This window comes from Schistocerca nitens, chromosome 10 (genome assembly GCF_023898315.1).
Source record: "Schistocerca nitens isolate TAMUIC-IGC-003100 chromosome 10, iqSchNite1.1, whole genome shotgun sequence".
In the NCBI taxonomy this organism is placed as follows: Eukaryota; Metazoa; Arthropoda; class Insecta; order Orthoptera; family Acrididae; genus Schistocerca; species Schistocerca nitens.
The window spans coordinates 235,082,440-235,100,601 of NC_064623.1; positions in this window are offsets into that span (position 1 = coordinate 235,082,440).

Genomic DNA, 18,162 nt, shown 5'->3' on the forward strand with positions numbered 1-18,162 from the left:
AGGGTCTAGTGCTGCCTCGGGCACCTTATGGTCGTTCTCCGGTGAGTCTAGATTTTCGAATCCGACGCAAAACTGACAGTTAATTGTAACGTTCAGAGCCTCTTAATGACGATGGAACACACAAATTGCGTCGCCATTCAATACATCGTCCTACAGCCGACTTGTCTCCAAGGGTCTAGTGCTGCCTCGGGCATCATATGCTCGATCTCCTGTGAGTCTAGATTTTCGAATCTGACGCAAAACTGACAGTGAATTGTAACGTTCAGAGCCTGATACTGACGATGGAACACACAAATTGCGTCCCGATTCAATACATCGTCCTCCAGCCGACTTGTCTCCAAGGGTCTATTGCTGCCTCGGGCACCTTATGGTCGTTCATCTGTGAGTCTAGATTTTCGAATCCGACGCAAAACTGACAGTGAATTGTAACGTTCAGAGCCTCTTAATGACGATGGAACACACAAATTGCGTCGCGATTCAATACATCGTCCTCCAGCCGACTTGTCTCCAAGGGTCTAGTGCTGCCTCGGGCACCTTATGGTCGTTCTCCTGTGAGTCTAGATTTTCGAATCCGACGCAAAACTGACAGTTAATTGTAACGTTCAGAGCCTCTTATTGACGATGGAACACACAAATTGCGTCGCGATTCAATACATCGTCCTCCAGCCGACTTGTCTCCAAGGGTCTAGTGCTGCCTCGGGCACCATATGCTCGTTCTCCTGTGAGTCTAGATTTTCGAATCCGACGCAAAACTGACAGTGAATTGTAACGTTCAGAGCCTGTTAATGACGATGGGACACACAAATTGCGTCGCGACTCAATACATCGTCCTCCAGCCGACCTGTCTCCAAGGGTCTCTTGCTGCCTCGGGCACCTTATGGTCGTTCTCCTGTGAGTCTAGATTTTCGAATCCGACGCAAAACTGACAGTTAATTGTAACGTTCAGAGCCTCTTAATGACGATGGAACACACAAATTGCGTCGCCATTCAATACATCGTCCTACAGCCGACTTGTCTCCAAGGGTCTAGTGCTGCCTCGGGCATCATATGCTCGATCTCCTGTGAGTCTAGATTTTCGAATCTGACGCAAAACTGACAGTGAATTGTAACGTTCAGAGCCTGATACTGACGATGGAACACACAAATTGCGTCCCGATTCAATACATCGTCCTCCAGCCGACTTGTCTCCAAGGGTCTATTGCTGCCTCGGGCACCTTATGGTCGTTCATCTGTGAGTCTAGATTTTCGAATCCGACGCAAAACTGACAGTGAATTGTAACGTTCAGAGCCTCTTAATGACGATGGAACACACAAATTGCGTCGCGATTCAATACATCGTCCTCCAGCCGACTTGTCTCCAAGGGTCTAGTGCTGCCTCGGGCACCTTATGGTCGTTCTCCTGTGAGTCTAGATTTTCGAATCCGACGCAAAACTGACAGTTAATTGTAACGTTCAGAGCCTCTTATTGACGATGGAACACACAAATTGCGTCGCGATTCAATACATCGTCCTCCAGCCGACTTGTCTCCAAGGGTCTAGTGCTGCCTCGGGCACCATATGCTCGTTCTCCTGTGAGTCTAGATTTTCGAATCCGACGCAAAACTGACAGTGAATTGTAACGTTCAGAGCCTGTTAATGACGATGGGACACACAAATTGCGTCGCGACTCAATACATCGTCCTCCAGCCGACCTGTCTCCAAGGGTCTCTTGCTGCCTCGGGCACCTTATGGTCGTTCTCCTGTGAGTCTAGATTTTCGAATCCGACGCAAAACTGACAGTTAATTGTAACGTTCAGAGCCTCTTAATGACGATGGAACACACAAATTGCGTCGCGATTCAATACATCGTCCTACAGCCGACTTGTCTCCAAGGGTCTAGTGCTGCCTCGGGCACCATATGCTCGTTCTCCTGTGAGTCTAGTTTTTCGAATACGACGCAAAACTGACAATTAATTGTAACGTTCAGAGCCTGTTAATGACGATGGAACACACAAATTGCGTCGCGATTCAATACATCGTCCTCCAGCCGACTTGTCTCGAAGGGTCTATTGCTGCCTCGGGCACCTTATGGTCGTTCTCCTGTGAGTCTAGATTTTCGAATCCGACGCAAAACTGACAGTGAATTGTAACGTTCAGAGCCTCTTAATGACGATGGAACACACAAATTGCGTCGCGATTCAATACATCGTCATACAGCCGACTTGTCTCCAAGGATCTAGTGTTGCCTCGGGCACCATATGCTCGTTCTCCTGTGAGTCTAGATTTTCGAATCCGACGCAAAACTGACAGTGAATTGTAACGTTCAGAGCCTCTTGATGACGATGGAACACACAAATTGCGTCGCGATTCAATATATCGTCCCACAGCCGACCTGTCTCCAAGGGTCTCTTGCTGCCTCGGGCACCTTATGGTCGTTCTCCTGTGAGTCTAGTTTTCAGAATACGACGCAAAACTGACAGTTAATTGTAACGTTCAGAGCCTCTTAATGACGATGGAACACACAAATTGCGTCGCGATTCAATACATCGTCCTACAGCCGACTTGTCTCCAAGGGTCTAGTGCTGCCTCGGGCACCATATGCTCGTTCTCCTGTGAGTCTAGTTTTTCGAATACGACGCAAAACTGACAATTAATTGTAACGTTCAGAGCCTGTTAATGACGATGGAACACACAAATTGCGTCGCGATTCAATACATCGTCCTCCAGCCGACTTGTCTCGAAGGGTCTATTGCTGCCTCGGGCACCTTATGGTCGTTCTCCTGTGAGTCTAGATTTTCGAATCCGACGCAAAACTGACAGTGAATTGTAACGTTCAGAGCCTCTTAATGACGATGGAACACACAAATTGCGTCGCGATTCAATACATCGTCATACAGCCGACTTGTCTCCAAGGATCTAGTGTTGCCTCGGGCACCATATGCTCGTTCTCCTGTGAGTCTAGATTTTCGAATCCGACGCAAAACTGACAGTGAATTGTAACGTTCAGAGCCTCTTGATGACGATGGAACACACAAATTGCGTCGCGATTCAATATATCGTCCCACAGCCGACCTGTCTCCAAGGGTCTCTTGCTGCCTCGGGCACCTTATGGTCGTTCTCCTGTGAGTCTAGTTTTCAGAATACGACGCAAAACTGACAGTTAATTGTAACGTTCAGAGCCTCTTAATGACGATGGAACACACAAATTGCGTCGCGATTCAATACATCGTCCTACAGCCGACTTGTCTCCAAGGGTCTAGTGCTGCCTCGGGCACCATATGCTCGTTCTCCTGTGAGTCTAGATTTTCGAATCCGACGCAAAACTGACAGTGAATTGTAACGTTCAGAGCCTGTTAATGACGATGGGACACACATATTGCGTCGCGACTCAATACATCGTCCTCCAGCCGACTTGTCTCCAAGGGTCTAGTGCTGCCTCGGGCACCTTATGGTCGTTCTCCTGTGTGTCTAGATTTTCGAATCCGACGCAAAACTGACAGTTAATTGTAACGTTCAGAGCCTCTTAATGACGATGGAACACACAAATTGCGTCGCGATTCAATACATCGTCCTCCAGCCGACTTGTCTCCAAGGGTCTATTGCTGCCTCGGGCACCTTATGGTCGTTCTCCTGTGAGTCTTGTTTTTCGAATGCGATGCAAAACTGACAGTTAATTGTAACGTTCAGAGCCTCTTGATGACGATGGAACACACAAATTGCGTCGCGATTCAATACATCGTCCCACAGCCGACCTGTCTCCAAGGGTCTCTTGCTGCCTCGGGCACCTTATGGTCGTTCTCCTGTGAGTCTAGATTTTCGAATGCGATGCAAAACTGACAGTTAATTGTAACGTTCAGAGCCTGTTAATGACGATGGGACACACAAATTGCGTCGCGACTCAATACATCGTCCTCCAGCCGACTTGTCTCCAAGGGTCTAGTGCTGCCTCGGGCACCATATGCTCGTTCTCCTGTGAGTCTAGATTTTCGAATCTGACGCAAAACTGACAGTGAATTGTAACGTTCAGAGCCTGTTAATGACGATGGGACACACAAATTGCGTCGCGACTCTATACATCGTCCTCCAGCCGACTTGTCTCCAAGGGTCTAGTGCTGCCTCGGGCACCTTATGGTCGTTCTCCTGTGAGTGTAGATTTTCGAATCCGACACAAAACTGACAGTTAATTGTAACGTTCAGAGCCTGATACTGACGATGGAACACACAAATTGCGTCGCGATTCAATACATCGTCCTCCAGCCGACTTGTCTCGAAGGGTCTATTGCTGCCTCGGGCACCTTATGGTCGTTCATCAGTGAGTCTAGATTTTCGAATCCGACGCAAAACTGACAGTGAATTGTAACGTTCAGAGCCTCTTAATGACGATGGAACACAGAAATTGCGTCGCGATTCAATACATCGTCCTCCAGCCGACTTGTCTCCAAGGGTCTAGTGCTGCCTCGGGCACCTTATGGTCGTTCTCCTGTGAGTCTAGATTTTCGAATCCGACGCAAAACTGACAGTTAATTGTAACGTTCAGAGCCTCTTAATGACGATGGAACACACAAATTGCGTCGCGATTCAATACATCGTCCTACAGCCGACTTGTCCCCAAGGGTCTAGTGCTGCCTCGGGCACCATATGCTCGTTCTCCTGTGAGTCTAGATTTTCGAATTTGACGCAAAACTGACAGTGAATTGTAACGTTCAGAGCCTGTTAATGACGATGGGACTCAAATTGCGTCGCGACTCAATACATCGTCCTCCAGCCGACTTGTCTCCAAGGGTCTAGTGCTGCCTCGGGCACCTTATGGTCGTTCTCCTGTGAGTCTAGATTTTCGAATCCGACGCAAAACTGACAGTGAATTGTAACGTTCAGAGCCTGTTAATGACGATGGGACACACAAATTGCGTCGCGACTCAATACATCGTCCTCCAGCCGACCTGTCTCCAAGGGTCTCTTGCTGCCTCGGGCACCTTATGGTCGTTCTCCTGTGAGTCTAGATTTTCGAATCCGACGCAAAACTGACAGTTAATTGTAACGTTCAGAGCCTCTTAATGACGATGGAACACACAAATTGCGTCGCGATTCAATACATCGTCCTACAGCCGACTTGTCTCCAAGGGTCTAGTGCTGCCTCGGGCACCATATGCTCGTTCTCCTGTGAGTCTAGATTTTCGAATCCGACGCAAAACTGACAGTGAATTGTAACGTTCAGAGCCTCTTGATGACGATGGAACACACAAATTGCGTCGCGATTCAATACATCGTCCCACAGCCGACCTGTCTCCAAGGGTCTCTTTCTGCCTCGGGCACCTTATGGTCGTTCTCCTGTGAGTCTAGTTTTCAGAATACGACGCAAAACTGACAGTTAATTGTAACGTTCAGAGCCTCTTAATGACGATGGAACACACAAATTGCGTCGCGATTCAATACATCGTCCCACAGCCGACCTGTCTCCAAGGGTCTCTTGCTGCCTCGAGCACCTTATGGTCGTTCTCCTGTGAGTGTAGATTTTCGAATGCGATGCAAAACTGACAGTTAATTGTAACGTTCAGATCCTGTTAATGACGATGGGACACACAAATTGCGTCGCGACTCAATACATCGTCCTCCAGCCGAATTGTCTCCAAGGGTCTAGTGCTGCCTCGGGCACGTTATGGTCGTTCTCCTGTGAGTCTAGATTTTCGAATCCGACGCAAAACTGACAGTAAATTTAACGTTCAGAGCCTCTTAATGACGATGGAACACACAAATTGCGTCGCGATTCAATACATCGTCCTACAGCCGACTTGTCTCCAAGGGTCTAGTGCTGCCTCGAGCAACATATGCTCGTTCTCCTGTGAGTCTAGATTTTCGAATGCGATGCAAAACTGACAGTGAATTGTAACGTTCAGAGCCTGTTAATGACGATGGGACACACAAATTGCGTCGCGACTCAATACATCGTCCTCCAGCCGACTTGTCTCCAAGGGTCTAGTGCTGCCTCGGGCACCTTATGGTCGTTCTCCTGTGAGTCTAGATTTTCGAATCCGACGCAAAACTGACAGTTAATTGTAACGTTCAGAGCCTGATACTGACGATGGAACACACAAATTGCGTCGCGATTCAATACATCGTCCTCCAGCCGACTTGTCTCGAAGGGTCTATTGCTGCCTCGGGCACCTTATGGTCGTTCTCCTGTGAGTCTAGATTTTCGAATCCGACGCAAAACTGACAGTTAATTGTAACGTTCAGAGCCTCTTATTGACGATGGAACACACAAATTGCGTCGCGATTCAATACATCGTCCTCCAGCCGACTTGTCTCCAAGGGTCTAGTGCTGCCTCGGGCACCATATGCTCGTTCTCCTGTGAGTCTAGATTTTCGAATCCGACGCCAAACTGACAGTGAATTGTAACGTTCAGAGCCTGTTAATGACGATGGGACACACAAATTGCGTCGCGACTCAATACATCGTCCTCCAGCCGACCTGTCTCCAAGGGTCTCTTGCTGCCTCGGGCACCTTATGGTCGTTCTCCTGTGAGTCTAGATTTTCGAATCCGACGCAAAACTGACAGTTAATTGTAACGTTCAGAGCCTGATACTGACGATGGAACACACAAATTGCGTCCCGATTCAATACATCGTCCTCCAGCCGACTTGTCTCCAAGGGTCTATTGCTGCCTCGGGCACCTTATGGTCGTTCATCTGTGAGTCTAGATTTTCGAATCCGACGCAAAACTGACAGTGAATTGTAACGTTCAGAGCCTCTTAATGACGATGGAACACACAAATTGCGTCGCGATTCAATACATCGTCCTCCAGCCGACTTGTCTCCAAGGGTCTAGTGCTGCCTCGGGCACCACATGCTCGTTCTCCTGTGAGTCTTGATTTTCGAATCCGACGCAAAACTGACAGTGAATTGTAACGTTCAGAGCCTCTTAATGACGATGGAACACACAAATTGCGTCGCGATTCAATACATCGTCCCACAGCCGACCTGTCTCCAAGGGTCTCTTGCTGCCTCGGGCACCTTATGGTCGTTCTCCTGTGAGTCTAGATTTTCGAATGCGATGCAAAACTGACAGTTAATTGTAACGTTCAGAGCCTGTTAATGACGATGGGACACACAAATTGCGTCGCGACTCAATACATCGTCCTCCAGCCGACTTGTCTCCAAGGGTCTAGTGCTGCCTCGGGCACCATATGCTCGTTCTCCTGTGAGTCTAGATTTTCGAATCTGACGCAAAACTGACAGTGAATTGTAACGTTCAGAGCCTGTTAATGACGATGGGACACACAAATTGCGTCGCGACTCTATACATCGTCCTCCAGCCGACTTGTCTCCAAGGGTCTAGTGCTGCCTCGGGCACCTTATGGTCGTTCTCCTGTGAGTGTAGATTTTCGAATCCGACACAAAACTGACAGTTAATTGTAACGTTCAGAGCCTGATACTGACGATGGAACACACAAATTGCGTCGCGATTCAATACATCGTCCTCCAGCCGACTTGTCTCGAAGGGTCTATTGCTGCCTCGGGCACCTTATGGTCGTTCATCAGTGAGTCTAGATTTTCGAATCCGACGCAAAACTGACAATTAATTGTAACGTTCAGAGCCTCTTAATGACGATGGAACACACAAATTGCGTCGCGATTCAATACATCGTCCTCCAGCCGACTTGTCTCCAAGGGTCTAGTGCTGCCTCGGGCACCTTATGGTCGTTCTCCTGTGAGTCTAGATTTTCGAATCCGACGCAAAACTGACAGTTAATTGTAACGTTCAGAGCCTCTTATTGACGATGGAACACACAAATTGCGTCGCGATTCAATACATCGTCCTCCAGCCGACTTGTCTCCAAGGGTCTAGTGCTGCCTCGGGCACAATATGCTCGTTCTCCTGTGAGTCTAGATTTTCGAATCCGACGCAAAACTGACAGTGAATTGTAACGTTCAGAGCCTGTTAATGACGATGGGACACACAAATTGCGTCGCGACTCAATACATCGTCCTCCAGCCGACCTGTCTCCAAGGGTCTCTTGCTGCCTCGGGCACCTTATGGTCGTTCTCCTGTGAGTCTAGATTTTCGAATCCGACGCAAAACTGACAGTTAATTGTAACGTTCAGAGCCTCTTAATGACGATGGAACACACAAATTGCGTCGCGATTCAATACATCGTCCTACAGCCGACTTGTCTCCAAGGGTCTAGTGCTGCCTCGGGCACCATATGCTCGTTCTCCTGTGAGTCTAGTTTTTCGAATACGACGCTAAACTGACAATTAATTGTAACGTTCAGAGCCTGTTAATGACGATGGGACACACAAATTGCGTCGCGACTCAATACATCGTCCTCCAGCCGACTTGTCTCCAAGGGTCTAGTGCTGCCTCGGGCACCATATGCTCGTTCTCCTGTGAGTCTAGATTTTCGAATCTGACGCAAAACTGACAGTGAATTGTAACGTTCAGAGCCTGTTAATGACGATGGGACTCAAATTGCGTCGCGACTCAATACATCGTCCTCCAGCCGACTTGTCTCCAAGGGTCTAGTGCTGCCTCGGGCACCTTATGGTCGTTCTCCTGTGAGTCTAGATTTTCGAATCCGACGCAAAACTGACAGTGAATTGTAACGTTCAGAGCCTGTTAATGACGATGGGACACACAAATTGCGTCGCGACTCAATACATCGTCCTCCAGCCGACCTGTCTCCAAGGGTCTCTTGCTGCCTCGGGCACCTTATGGTCGTTCTCCTGTGAGTCTAGATTTTCGAATCCGACGCAAAACTGACAGTTAATTGTAACGTTCAGAGCCTCTTAATGACGATGGAACACACAAATTGCGTCGCGATTCAATACATCGTCCTACAGCCGACTTGTCTCCAAGGGTCTAGTGCTGCCTCGGGCACCATATGCTCGTTCTCCTGTGAGTCTAGATTTTCGAATCCGACGCAAAACTGACAGTGAATTGTAACGTTCAGAGCCTCTTGATGACGATGGAACACACAAATTGCGTCGCGATTCAATACATCGTCCCACAGCCGACCTGTCTCCAAGGGTCTCTTTCTGCCTCGGGCACCTTATGGTCGTTCTCCTGTGAGTCTAGTTTTCAGAATACGACGCAAAACTGACAGTTAATTGTAACGTTCAGAGCCTCTTAATGACGATGGAACACACAAATTGCGTCGCGATTCAATACATCGTCCCACAGCCGACCTGTCTCCAAGGGTCTCTTGCTGCCTCGAGCACCTTATGGTCGTTCTCCTGTGAGTGTAGATTTTCGAATGCGATGCAAAACTGACAGTTAATTGTAACGTTCAGATCCTGTTAATGACGATGGGACACACAAATTGCGTCGCGACTCAATACATCGTCCTCCAGCCGAATTGTCTCCAAGGGTCTAGTGCTGCCTCGGGCACGTTATGGTCGTTCTCCTGTGAGTCTAGATTTTCGAATCCGACGCAAAACTGACAGTAAATTTAACGTTCAGAGCCTCTTAATGACGATGGAACACACAAATTGCGTCGCGATTCAATACATCGTCCTACAGCCGACTTGTCTCCAAGGGTCTAGTGCTGCCTCGAGCAACATATGCTCGTTCTCCTGTGAGTCTAGATTTTCGAATGCGATGCAAAACTGACAGTGAATTGTAACGTTCAGAGCCTGTTAATGACGATGGGACACACAAATTGCGTCGCGACTCAATACATCGTCCTCCAGCCGACTTGTCTCCAAGGGTCTAGTGCTGCCTCGGGCACCTTATGGTCGTTCTCCTGTGAGTCTAGATTTTCGAATCCGACGCAAAACTGACAGTTAATTGTAACGTTCAGAGCCTGATACTGACGATGGAACACACAAATTGCGTCGCGATTCAATACATCGTCCTCCAGCCGACTTGTCTCGAAGGGTCTATTGCTGCCTCGGGCACCTTATGGTCGTTCTCCTGTGAGTCTAGATTTTCGAATCCGACGCAAAACTGACAGTTAATTGTAACGTTCAGAGCCTCTTATTGACGATGGAACACACAAATTGCGTCGCGATTCAATACATCGTCCTCCAGCCGACTTGTCTCCAAGGGTCTAGTGCTGCCTCGGGCACCATATGCTCGTTCTCCTGTGAGTCTAGATTTTCGAATCCGACGCCAAACTGACAGTGAATTGTAACGTTCAGAGCCTGTTAATGACGATGGGACACACAAATTGCGTCGCGACTCAATACATCGTCCTCCAGCCGACCTGTCTCCAAGGGTCTCTTGCTGCCTCGGGCACCTTATGGTCGTTCTCCTGTGAGTCTAGATTTTCGAATCCGACGCAAAACTGACAGTTAATTGTAACGTTCAGAGCCTGATACTGACGATGGAACACACAAATTGCGTCCCGATTCAATACATCGTCCTCCAGCCGACTTGTCTCCAAGGGTCTATTGCTGCCTCGGGCACCTTATGGTCGTTCATCTGTGAGTCTAGATTTTCGAATCCGACGCAAAACTGACAGTGAATTGTAACGTTCAGAGCCTCTTAATGACGATGGAACACACAAATTGCGTCGCGATTCAATACATCGTCCTCCAGCCGACTTGTCTCCAAGGGTCTAGTGCTGCCTCGGGCACCATATGCTCGTTCTCCTGTGAGTCTTGATTTTCGAATCCGACGCAAAACTGACAGTGAATTGTAACGTTCAGAGCCTCTTAATGACGATGGAACACACAAATTGCGTCGCGATTCAATACATCGTCCCACAGCCGACCTGTCTCCAAGGGTCTCTTGCTGCCTCGGGCACCTTATGGTCGTTCTCCTGTGAGTCTAGATTTTCGAATGCGATGCAAAACTGACAGTTAATTGTAACGTTCAGAGCCTGTTAATGACGATGGGACACACAAATTGCGTCGCGACTCAATACATCGTCCTCCAGCCGACTTGTCTCCAAGGGTCTAGTGCTGCCTCGGGCACCATATGCTCGTTCTCCTGTGAGTCTAGTTTTTCGAATACGACGCAAAACTGACAATTAATTGTAACGTTCAGAGCCTGTTAATGACGATGGAACACACAAATTGCGTCGCGATTCAATACATCGTCCTCCAGCCGACTTGTCTCGAAGGGTCTATTGCTGCCTCGGGCACCTTATGGTCGTTCTCCTGTGAGTCTAGATTTTCGAATCCGACGCAAAACTGACAGTGAATTGTAACGTTCAGAGCCTCTTAATGACGATGGAACACACAAATTGCGTCGCGATTCAATACATCGTCATACAGCCGACTTGTCTCCAAGGATCTAGTGTTGCCTCGGGCACCATATGCTCGTTCTCCTGTGAGTCTAGATTTTCGAATCCGACGCAAAACTGACAGTGAATTGTAACGTTCAGAGCCTCTTGATGACGATGGAACACACAAATTGCGTCGCGATTCAATATATCGTCCCACAGCCGACCTGTCTCCAAGGGTCTCTTGCTGCCTCGGGCACCTTATGGTCGTTCTCCTGTGAGTCTAGTTTTCAGAATACGACGCAAAACTGACAGTTAATTGTAACGTTCAGAGCCTCTTAATGACGATGGAACACACAAATTGCGTCGCGATTCAATACATCGTCCTACAGCCGACTTGTCTCCAAGGGTCTAGTGCTGCCTCGGGCACCATATGCTCGTTCTCCTGTGAGTCTAGATTTTCGAATCCGACGCAAAACTGACAGTGAATTGTAACGTTCAGAGCCTGTTAATGACGATGGGACACACATATTGCGTCGCGACTCAATACATCGTCCTCCAGCCGACTTGTCTCCAAGGGTCTAGTGCTGCCTCGGGCACCTTATGGTCGTTCTCCTGTGTGTCTAGATTTTCGAATCCGACGCAAAACTGACAGTTAATTGTAACGTTCAGAGCCTCTTAATGACGATGGAACACACAAATTGCGTCGCGATTCAATACATCGTCCTCCAGCCGACTTGTCTCCAAGGGTCTATTGCTGCCTCGGGCACCTTATGGTCGTTCTCCTGTGAGTCTTGTTTTTCGAATGCGATGCAAAACTGACAGTTAATTGTAACGTTCAGAGCCTCTTGATGACGATGGAACACACAAATTGCGTCGCGATTCAATACATCGTCCCACAGCCGACCTGTCTCCAAGGGTCTCTTGCTGCCTCGGGCACCTTATGGTCGTTCTCCTGTGAGTCTAGATTTTCGAATGCGATGCAAAACTGACAGTTAATTGTAACGTTCAGAGCCTGTTAATGACGATGGGACACACAAATTGCGTCGCGACTCAATACATCGTCCTCCAGCCGACTTGTCTCCAAGGGTCTAGTGCTGCCTCGGGCACCATATGCTCGTTCTCCTGTGAGTCTAGATTTTCGAATCTGACGCAAAACTGACAGTGAATTGTAACGTTCAGAGCCTGTTAATGACGATGGGACACACAAATTGCGTCGCGACTCTATACATCGTCCTCCAGCCGACTTGTCTCCAAGGGTCTAGTGCTGCCTCGGGCACCTTATGGTCGTTCTCCTGTGAGTGTAGATTTTCGAATCCGACACAAAACTGACAGTTAATTGTAACGTTCAGAGCCTGATACTGACGATGGAACACACAAATTGCGTCGCGATTCAATACATCGTCCTCCAGCCGACTTGTCTCGAAGGGTCTATTGCTGCCTCGGGCACCTTATGGTCGTTCATCAGTGAGTCTAGATTTTCGAATCCGACGCAAAACTGACAGTGAATTGTAACGTTCAGAGCCTCTTAATGACGATGGAACACAGAAATTGCGTCGCGATTCAATACATCGTCCTCCAGCCGACTTGTCTCCAAGGGTCTAGTGCTGCCTCGGGCACCTTATGGTCGTTCTCCTGTGAGTCTAGATTTTCGAATCCGACGCAAAACTGACAGTTAATTGTAACGTTCAGAGCCTCTTAATGACGATGGAACACACAAATTGCGTCGCGATTCAATACATCGTCCTACAGCCGACTTGTCCCCAAGGGTCTAGTGCTGCCTCGGGCACCATATGCTCGTTCTCCTGTGAGTCTAGATTTTCGAATTTGACGCAAAACTGACAGTGAATTGTAACGTTCAGAGCCTGTTAATGACGATGGGACTCAAATTGCGTCGCGACTCAATACATCGTCCTCCAGCCGACTTGTCTCCAAGGGTCTAGTGCTGCCTCGGGCACCTTATGGTCGTTCTCCTGTGAGTCTAGATTTTCGAATCCGACGCAAAACTGACAGTGAATTGTAACGTTCAGAGCCTGTTAATGACGATGGGACACACAAATTGCGTCGCGACTCAATACATCGTCCTCCAGCCGACCTGTCTCCAAGGGTCTCTTGCTGCCTCGGGCACCTTATGGTCGTTCTCCTGTGAGTCTAGATTTTCGAATCCGACGCAAAACTGACAGTTAATTGTAACGTTCAGAGCCTCTTAATGACGATGGAACACACAAATTGCGTCGCGATTCAATACATCGTCCTACAGCCGACTTGTCTCCAAGGGTCTAGTGCTGCCTCGGGCACCATATGCTCGTTCTCCTGTGAGTCTAGATTTTCGAATCCGACGCAAAACTGACAGTGAATTGTAACGTTCAGAGCCTCTTGATGACGATGGAACACACAAATTGCGTCGCGATTCAATACATCGTCCCACAGCCGACCTGTCTCCAAGGGTCTCTTTCTGCCTCGGGCACCTTATGGTCGTTCTCCTGTGAGTCTAGTTTTCAGAATACGACGCAAAACTGACAGTTAATTGTAACGTTCAGAGCCTCTTAATGACGATGGAACACACAAATTGCGTCGCGATTCAATACATCGTCCCACAGCCGACCTGTCTCCAAGGGTCTCTTGCTGCCTCGAGCACCTTATGGTCGTTCTCCTGTGAGTGTAGATTTTCGAATGCGATGCAAAACTGACAGTTAATTGTAACGTTCAGATCCTGTTAATGACGATGGGACACACAAATTGCGTCGCGACTCAATACATCGTCCTCCAGCCGAATTGTCTCCAAGGGTCTAGTGCTGCCTCGGGCACGTTATGGTCGTTCTCCTGTGAGTCTAGATTTTCGAATCCGACGCAAAACTGACAGTAAATTTAACGTTCAGAGCCTCTTAATGACGATGGAACACACAAATTGCGTCGCGATTCAATACATCGTCCTACAGCCGACTTGTCTCCAAGGGTCTAGTGCTGCCTCGAGCAACATATGCTCGTTCTCCTGTGAGTCTAGATTTTCGAATGCGATGCAAAACTGACAGTGAATTGTAACGTTCAGAGCCTGTTAATGACGATGGGACACACAAATTGCGTCGCGACTCAATACATCGTCCTCCAGCCGACTTGTCTCCAAGGGTCTAGTGCTGCCTCGGGCACCTTATGGTCGTTCTCCTGTGAGTCTAGATTTTCGAATCCGACGCAAAACTGACAGTTAATTGTAACGTTCAGAGCCTGATACTGACGATGGAACACACAAATTGCGTCGCGATTCAATACATCGTCCTCCAGCCGACTTGTCTCGAAGGGTCTATTGCTGCCTCGGGCACCTTATGGTCGTTCTCCTGTGAGTCTAGATTTTCGAATCCGACGCAAAACTGACAGTTAATTGTAACGTTCAGAGCCTCTTATTGACGATGGAACACACAAATTGCGTCGCGATTCAATACATCGTCCTCCAGCCGACTTGTCTCCAAGGGTCTAGTGCTGCCTCGGGCACCATATGCTCGTTCTCCTGTGAGTCTAGATTTTCGAATCCGACGCCAAACTGACAGTGAATTGTAACGTTCAGAGCCTGTTAATGACGATGGGACACACAAATTGCGTCGCGACTCAATACATCGTCCTCCAGCCGACCTGTCTCCAAGGGTCTCTTGCTGCCTCGGGCACCTTATGGTCGTTCTCCTGTGAGTCTAGATTTTCGAATCCGACGCAAAACTGACAGTTAATTGTAACGTTCAGAGCCTGATACTGACGATGGAACACACAAATTGCGTCCCGATTCAATACATCGTCCTCCAGCCGACTTGTCTCCAAGGGTCTATTGCTGCCTCGGGCACCTTATGGTCGTTCATCTGTGAGTCTAGATTTTCGAATCCGACGCAAAACTGACAGTGAATTGTAACGTTCAGAGCCTCTTAATGACGATGGAACACACAAATTGCGTCGCGATTCAATACATCGTCCTCCAGCCGACTTGTCTCCAAGGGTCTAGTGCTGCCTCGGGCACCATATGCTCGTTCTCCTGTGAGTCTTGATTTTCGAATCCGACGCAAAACTGACAGTGAATTGTAACGTTCAGAGCCTCTTAATGACGATGGAACACACAAATTGCGTCGCGATTCAATACATCGTCCCACAGCCGACCTGTCTCCAAGGGTCTCTTGCTGCCTCGGGCACCTTATGGTCGTTCTCCTGTGAGTCTAGATTTTCGAATGCGATGCAAAACTGACAGTTAATTGTAACGTTCAGAGCCTGTTAATGACGATGGGACACACAAATTGCGTCGCGACTCAATACATCGTCCTCCAGCCGACTTGTCTCCAAGGGTCTAGTGCTGCCTCGGGCACCATATGCTCGTTCTCCTGTGAGTCTAGATTTTCGAATCTGACGCAAAACTGACAGTGAATTGTAACGTTCAGAGCCTGTTAATGACGATGGGACACACAAATTGCGTCGCGACTCTATACATCGTCCTCCAGCCGACTTGTCTCCAAGGGTCTAGTGCTGCCTCGGGCACCTTATGGTCGTTCTCCTGTGAGTGTAGATTTTCGAATCCGACACAAAACTGACAGTTAATTGTAACGTTCAGAGCCTGATACTGACGATGGAACACACAAATTGCGTCGCGATTCAATACATCGTCCTCCAGCCGACTTGTCTCGAAGGGTCTATTGCTGCCTCGGGCACCTTATGGTCGTTCATCAGTGAGTCTAGATTTTCGAATCCGACGCAAAACTGACAATTAATTGTAACGTTCAGAGCCTCTTAATGACGATGGAACACACAAATTGCGTCGCGATTCAATACATCGTCCTCCAGCCGACTTGTCTCCAAGGGTCTAGTGCTGCCTCGGGCACCTTATGGTCGTTCTCCTGTGAGTCTAGATTTTCGAATCCGACGCAAAACTGACAGTTAATTGTAACGTTCAGAGCCTCTTATTGACGATGGAACACACAAATTGCGTCGCGATTCAATACATCGTCCTCCAGCCGACTTGTCTCCAAGGGTCTAGTGCTGCCTCGGGCACAATATGCTCGTTCTCCTGTGAGTCTAGATTTTCGAATCCGACGCAAAACTGACAGTGAATTGTAACGTTCAGAGCCTGTTAATGACGATGGGACACACAAATTGCGTCGCGACTCAATACATCGTCCTCCAGCCGACCTGTCTCCAAGGGTCTCTTGCTGCCTCGGGCACCTTATGGTCGTTCTCCTGTGAGTCTAGATTTTCGAATCCGACGCAAAACTGACAGTTAATTGTAACGTTCAGAGCCTCTTAATGACGATGGAACACACAAATTGCGTCGCGATTCAATACATCGTCCTACAGCCGACTTGTCTCCAAGGGTCTAGTGCTGCCTCGGGCACCATATGCTCGTTCTCCTGTGAGTCTAGTTTTTCGAATACGACGCTAAACTGACAATTAATTGTAACGTTCAGAGCCTGTTAATGACGATGGGACACACAAATTGCGTCGCGACTCAATACATCGTCCTCCAGCCGACTTGTCTCCAAGGGTCTAGTGCTGCCTCGGGCACCATATGCTCGTTCTCCTGTGAGTCTAGATTTTCGAATCTGACGCAAAACTGACAGTGAATTGTAACGTTCAGAGCCTGTTAATGACGATGGGACTCAAATTGCGTCGCGACTCAATACATCGTCCTCCAGCCGACTTGTCTCCAAGGGTCTAGTGCTGCCTCGGGCACCTTATGGTCGTTCTCCTGTGAGTCTAGATTTTCGAATCCGACGCAAAACTGACAGTGAATTGTAACGTTCAGAGCCTGTTAATGACGATGGGACACACAAATTGCGTCGCGACTCAATACATCGTCCTCCAGCCGACCTGTCTCCAAGGGTCTCTTGCTGCCTCGGGCACCTTATGGTCGTTCTCCTGTGAGTCTAGATTTTCGAATCCGACGCAAAACTGACAGTTAATTGTAACGTTCAGAGCCTCTTAATGACGATGGAACACACAAATTGCGTCGCGATTCAATACATCGTCCTACAGCCGACTTGTCTCCAAGGGTCTAGTGCTGCCTCGGGCACCATATGCTCGTTCTCCTGTGAGTCTAGATTTTCGAATCCGACGCAAAACTGACAGTGAATTGTAACGTTCAGAGCCTCTTGATGACGATGGAACACACAAATTGCGTCGCGATTCAATACATCGTCCCACAGCCGACCTGTCTCCAAGGGTCTCTTTCTGCCTCGGGCACCTTATGGTCGTTCTCCTGTGAGTCTAGTTTTCAGAATACGACGCAAAACTGACAGTTAATTGTAACGTTCAGAGCCTCTTAATGACGATGGAACACACAAATTGCGTCGCGATTCAATACATCGTCCCACAGCCGACCTGTCTCCAAGGGTCTCTTGCTGCCTCGAGCACCTTATGGTCGTTCTCCTGTGAGTGTAGATTTTCGAATGCGATGCAAAACTGACAGTTAATTGTAACGTTCAGATCCTGTTAATGACGATGGGACACACAAATTGCGTCGCGACTCAATACATCGTCCTCCAGCCGAATTGTCTCCAAGGGTCTAGTGCTGCCTCGGGCACGTTATGGTCGTTCTCCTGTGAGTCTAGATTTTCGAATCCGACGCAAAACTGACAGTAAATTTAACGTTCAGAGCCTCTTAATGACGATGGAACACACAAATTGCGTCGCGATTCAATACATCGTCCTACAGCCGACTTGTCTCCAAGGGTCTAGTGCTGCCTCGAGCAACATATGCTCGTTCTCCTGTGAGTCTAGATTTTCGAATGCGATGCAAAACTGACAGTGAATTGTAACGTTCAGAGCCTGTTAATGACGATGGGACACACAAATTGCGTCGCGACTCAATACATCGTCCTCCAGCCGACTTGTCTCCAAGGGTCTAGTGCTGCCTCGGGCACCTTATGGTCGTTCTCCTGTGAGTCTAGATTTTCGAATCCGACGCAAAACTGACAGTTAATTGTAACGTTCAGAGCCTGATACTGACGATGGAACACACAAATTGCGTCGCGATTCAATACATCGTCCTCC